At 46.9% G+C, this 5828-nt stretch overlaps 1 long non-coding RNA gene across 1 annotated transcript in view; it reads right to left on the bottom strand.

The window, feature by feature from the left end:
* The window catches only part of LOC106736353 (uncharacterized), a 48748-nt gene that overhangs the window by 16693 nt on the left and 26227 nt on the right, over positions 1-5828 (bottom strand). The window contains exon 2 of the long non-coding RNA XR_001371385.2: positions 2752-2792. This is a non-coding gene — a long non-coding RNA (uncharacterized LOC106736353). The remainder of the gene's footprint in view (positions 1-2751; positions 2793-5828) is intronic.

The following is a 5828-nucleotide window of genomic DNA, read 5'->3' as shown; positions in this document are numbered from 1 at the left end:
CGGTGGGTTATGATTGGTTGCTTTTGGACCAATCATGAGGTGCCAGATATGCAAATTTGAGGGATTCTAGTGGCCAATCAGAGCAAGGTTTCGAAGGTCAGGTTTTTGGAAGGGAACCAATCATGGTAATTGTTTGCTCTCTGAGAAACCTCGGCAGACTCGCTGGTGTGCAGCTTCCCACAGCACGCACACACACGCACACGCAGAGTGCGCACTTGTAGAAATTCCAACCCCTCTGTTACGAGACAGCTCTGACGTGGTGTGGGATGACAATACAGAGGACTTCTCCACCAAGGGAACAGGGAGAGCTGCCTCCATTTTCTCTTCTGGACACCAGGGTTAATACATTCTCAGGGAATATATAGAGAGAGAAAGAGAAAGAAAGAGAGCGAGAGTCTGAGTTCACTGCCCTGTGGTACATAGAGGCATGCCTCGCAGATGACCCTTTGAGTAGGAACTTGCTGCTCACTATAGCGAGCTGCTAGGTAACACCTCTCAGCCGTTCCCTCAGTCTGCTTTAGCTCCTGAGCCAGTTTGGCACAGTTCCAGCCGACGAGCCAGCAAGGTGAGGACAGCTGAGGTGTTGCTCTTCCTAGGCAGCTGGGCCATTTCAGTCCAGTGCAGGACCCTTCTACCAGGTGATCTTTGCTCCAGAGCTCCCCAGTGGGTTGCCAGAGATGTCACCAGGTTTGCATCACGGTCTGGCAGCTCCTCTTTCCCAATGCTTTTCCTTTCACAAGTCTTCATCTGCCCCCGCCCCCCCCCAAATCTTTTGCTCTTCTAAATCCATCTCAAGGCCCAACCAGGGGTATGGTGGTTAGGGTAGTTGGATCCCACACGGCCAACTGTGTGGTTTGAGTCCTGACTCCAGTGGCTTGAAAATCAAGCTGGTGCATGAGTGCCCAAAGTCTGCTGTCCAAAGTCAGAACCCTAGGTAGGAAAGCCCAGGACTTGGAACCACGGAGCAGATAACTCTGAAGGTTTTGACCCTGAATCTTTTGAACCTACAGAAATTCCTACCCCTCCCTGTCAGGAGACAGCTTTGGCCCAGTGTGGGATGATGATGCAGAGGACTTTTCCACAAGGGAACAGGGAGAACTGTCTCCATTTCCTCTTCTGGCCACCAGGGTTAAGGTGCAGGAGGCCCATAATATCCATTTGTACCATTGCTCATGAAAATAACTTTGATTACTCGGTTAAGGTGGCATTTCCCAGATTTCTTCACTATAGATTTAGTATATTTCCCTCTGTAAACATTAAGTCACTGGGCCAGCCAGTGGTGGGATGGTTAGAGTTGCTGGATCCCAAATGGCTAACTATGCAGTTCAAGTCCTGGACCTGGTGGCTTGGAAAAAAAAAAAAACCAGACACATATGCCCAAAATTCTATTCTAAGAAGGGAATGAAGAAGGGATTGTGGTGAGGCCAACCTCCCTGGGGAGTGCCTTCTCACTTTCCCTCTCTCTCTCTCTCTCTCTCTCTCTCTGTCTGTCTCTCTCTAGTGAGCTTGCATGCCCCATAGTAAAACTAAAAAAAAAAAAAAAAAAAGTCCCCTGTGGACAGGTACTTTGAGAGTAGATGTTCTATTCTCCATCAAACTTTCTTTTTTAAAAAAATTTTATTTATTTCATTTTATTTGTTATTATTATTATTATTATAAATTTGACCTGTGCATTAGGGATTGGTGGAAACATTTCCCAAACCCAAGTTTCCTGATGTCAGCCGAGGGTCAATCTTGCAGGCAGAGCCTTCTAAAGACAGAAGCTTCAAGCCTGCTACCGGGGTTCTTCCGCAGTTCTCCATTCAGTTCCTTGAGAACCTACTCGCACTCCCAAATCATTTAGTTACTGTTTTGAAATATGTGGAACCTCCTTGTTTATCTTTCTGACTCTGAGCAGCCCCACCCTCTCTCTCTCAACAAAAGGATATGATCTGGAAGCCATCTGAATCAATAGCTTGGGTGTGATAACATTGTTTATTTATTTTTCTTTTTTTTAAGGAGGGATCTTACTGGATCCTCCTTCCTCATCCTGCCAAACAGGTGGGACTACACCATGCCTATCTTTGAAGGTGGGCCAGAAAATAAAAAAGGGCCTTCCCTGTGGCCCTGCCTCCTGAGTAGCAGCATCTTGGCAGTGCGCTACTGCAGCCGACATCTTCAAAGGGATGTTTGTAGTGAGGTTGCCTTGCATCGTCTCAGAAATGTTGTATGGGGGATGAGCAGTTAGTGTAATGGCTATGTCGCTGGACTCCCATGGAGCCACGGTTTGAGTCCCGGACCTGGTGGCTTAAACTCACACCCGGCGCGTGTGCGTGCGTGCCCAAGATCCCGAGAGGAGAATGGAGGAGAAGGGATTGCGGTGTGGCCATCCCCCCTGAGGGGTGATTTCTCGCTTTCTGTCTCTCTGTCTCTCTCTCTGTCTTTCTGGCGAGTGCACACGCCCTATAGCAAAAAACTCTCGGGAAAAAAAAAAAAAGAAAGAAAGAAAAGAAAAGAAAAGAAAAGAAAAGAAAAGAAAAGAAAAGAAAAGAAAGAAAAGAAAGAAAAGAGAAAAAAGAAAAAAGAAAAAGAAAAAGAAAAAAAGAAATGTATGGAACTTTTGAGAAATGCTCTGAGTGCCAGGAGCACAAAGCGTTAGCTTTTCCCACTCTGCAAAATGACAAGTGTCCGGAGTCTGGTTATTTTAGACTACAGACCACAAGTTTAGACAAATCCCTTAGCAGAGATCCAGTTCCTCCCACCTTTGCTTACCAACTGGCTGATTCTTGCTTGAGTTCTTCTCTCGTAGGACACTGCAGAAAGCAAAGAGGAGCAATGTGATGGTTAACTTGCGTGTCACCTTTCCTGGGCTCTGAGATACCCAGATAGTTGGTACATTATTTCTGGTGATTCCAGAAGAGATTATTAGCATTTAAATCACTAGACGGAATGAAGATCACCCTCACCAATGTGAGTGGGCATTATCCAGTCCTCAAAAGGCCTGAATACAATAAAAAGCAAAGGAAGGACAGGTCCATTCCGTCTGTTTGAATGGGGACATCCATTGTCTCCTGCCCTCAGACACTGGCAGTCCTGGTTGTCAAACCTTCAGACTCAGACTTATACCACTGCCCTACCCCACCCCACAGTTCTCAGGCCTTCGGACTCCCACTGGAATTGACACCATTGGCTAGCCTGGTTCTCTGCAGACAGTGGATCGTGGGACTTCTTGGACTTCATAACTGCATGAGCACAGCACGCACACGCACACATGCATGCAAACACACACGCACACACATCTTCCACACCTGTGGGTTCTGTATTTGCAGATTCAACCCACCACGGATGTAGTCAGCCCCCACCAATTGTTACCAAATAGGAGAGGAGATGATCCTCTGAAAGAAAAATGCTGAAGAAGTTTATGTATTTTTCTTTTCATTTATATCTGATGGTAAGATCACTTAAAAGTCATTTAGAGATGAAGTGCATGGGTTATATACAAAACCTACACCATTTTATACAAGGGAGGGATTTGAGCATCCATGGATTTGGTATCCGCAGGGCTCCTAGAATCAATCCTCTGGGACCAGCTGATGGCATAATGGTTACATTGCTAGACTCCCATGAAGTTATCTGCAGAGTCCTGGACCTGATGGCTTAAAACTCATTTCGAGGGACCAGCAGATGGCATGATGGTTATGTTGCTGGATGCCCATGCAGTCGACCACTTGTTCGAGTCCTAGACTCAGTGGCTTAAAACTCACACTGGGGGGACCAGCAGTTAGCGTAATGGCTATGTTGCTGGACTCCCATGTAGTCGACCGCGGTTTGCATCCCAGACCCGGCGGCTTAAAACTCACGCCGGGTGCATGCACATGCGTGCCCAAGATCCCGAGAGGAGAATGGAAGAGAAGGGATTGTGGTGTGGCCATCCCCCCTGGGGAGTGATTTCTCACTTTCTGTCTCTCTGTCTCTCTCTGTCTGTCTGGCAAGCGCACGCGCCCTATAGCAAAAATAATAATAATAAACCTCACACTGGGCACATGTGTGTGTATGCCCAAAATCCCTAGAGGAGAATGGAAGAAAAGGGATTGCGACGTGGCCATCTCCCCGAGGGGTGATTTCTTGCTTTCTGTCTCTCTGTCTCTTCTATGCGCACAACACCCTATAGCAAAACTCTCTCTTAAAAAAAAATAGAGGGGCCAGCAGGTGGCATGGTGGTTAAGGGCACTGGACTCACATGGCTGACCACAGTCTGAGTCCCGAACCTGGCAGCTTGCGTTCTCACTTTCCTTCTCTCTCTCGCTCACTCTGTACCTCTCTGGTCAAATTTAAATAAACAAAGTTAAATAAAATAATTCTTTTTAAAAAAGTAGAAAGAACAGATCCCCTAAGGACATTGAGGAATAGCTTGCGCTCTCTCTCTCTCTCTCTCTCTCTTTCTCACACACACACACACACACACACACACACACACACACTGTTTCTCTTGACAACACAAACACTATGCACACCAGCAGTCTGAGTTCTTCCAGCCAGTGCCCTTGAGCTAAGATGACCAATGGTCTACTAACCTGTTTATGAAAGAAGACGGTTCTGGGACCAGCAGTTAGCATAATGGCTATGTCGCTGGACTCCCACATAGTCGACCGCGGTTCGCGTCCCAGACCTGGTGGCTTAAAACTCACGACGGGCACGTGTATGTGCGTGCCCAAGATCCCGAGAGGAGAATGGAGGAGAAAGGATTGCGGCATGGCCATCCCTCCTGGGAGGTGATTTCTTGGTTTCTGTCTCTCTGTCTCCCTCTGTCTGTCTGGCGAGTGCATGCGCCCTATAGCAAAAACCTCTTAAAAAAAAAAAAAAAGACGGTTCTGTGTAATGTGTTTTTGCTGTTGTTGTTTTGTTTGTTTTTCTGAATCTGGCAGGCTAGAAGGAAAGATGGTGGTGAGACACTGTTTAAGGTACCCATTGGGTCGTTGGAAAAGTCATGACGCAATTTTGCATAGAAAAATACATCATGGGGACCAGCAGATGGCGTAATGGTTATGTCATTGAACTCCCACATATTCAACCCCAGTTTGAGTCCCAGACCTGGCGGCTTCAGACTCATGCCAGGCACATGTGCATGTGTGTCCAAAATCCCAAGAGGAGACTAAAGGAGAAGGGATTGCAGCGTGGCCATCCCCCAGGACAGTGATTTCTTGCTTTTCATCTCTCTCTGTCTCTCTGGCAAGTTCATGTGCCCTATAGCAAAAATCTTGCTCTTAAAAAAAGAAAAAATAGAAGGAAAGAAAAAACATGTCATGACTTTACCAACAACCTAATATCCTTCTCTCTCTTTCTCTTTCAAGAAATAAAGTTAAAAAAGAAAAGGAAAGGGGGACCAGCAGTTGGCATAATGGCTATGTCGCTGGACTCACGCCTGGCGCATGTGCATGAGTGTCCAAGATCTTGTGAGGAGAATGGAAGAGAAGGGATTGCGGTGTGGCCATCCCCCCCCCGGGGGCCTCTGGGGGGTGATTTCTCGCTTTCTGTCTCTCTGTGTCTGTCTGGCGAGTGCACGTGCCCTATAGCAAAAACCTCCCCAAAAAAAAGAAAAAAAAAAAAAAAGAAAGAAAAGGGGCCAGCTCTGTGGCCTGTGGCCTGGTTGGTTATGGACCTGGTGGTTTGAGAAATGTGCCAGGTATGTGTATATGTGTGCCCAAAATCCCCAAAGGAGGGAGAGATGGAGGAGAAGGGATTGCAGCGTGACCATTCCCCATGGGGTGCTTCCTCCTCTCCCCCTCCATCTGTCTCTCTGGTGAGTACATGCATGCTGTAGCAAAGAAAAAAAAAAAAAAAAAGGAGAA

The sequence above is a fragment of the Tupaia chinensis genome, unplaced genomic scaffold (genome assembly GCF_000334495.1).
Source record: "Tupaia chinensis unplaced genomic scaffold, TupChi_1.0 Scaffold138910_1, whole genome shotgun sequence".
NCBI classification, from domain to species: domain Eukaryota; kingdom Metazoa; phylum Chordata; class Mammalia; order Scandentia; family Tupaiidae; genus Tupaia; species Tupaia belangeri.
The sequence above is the reverse complement of the archived record's forward strand: the minus strand, read 5'-3'. Positions and strand labels throughout refer to the sequence as shown.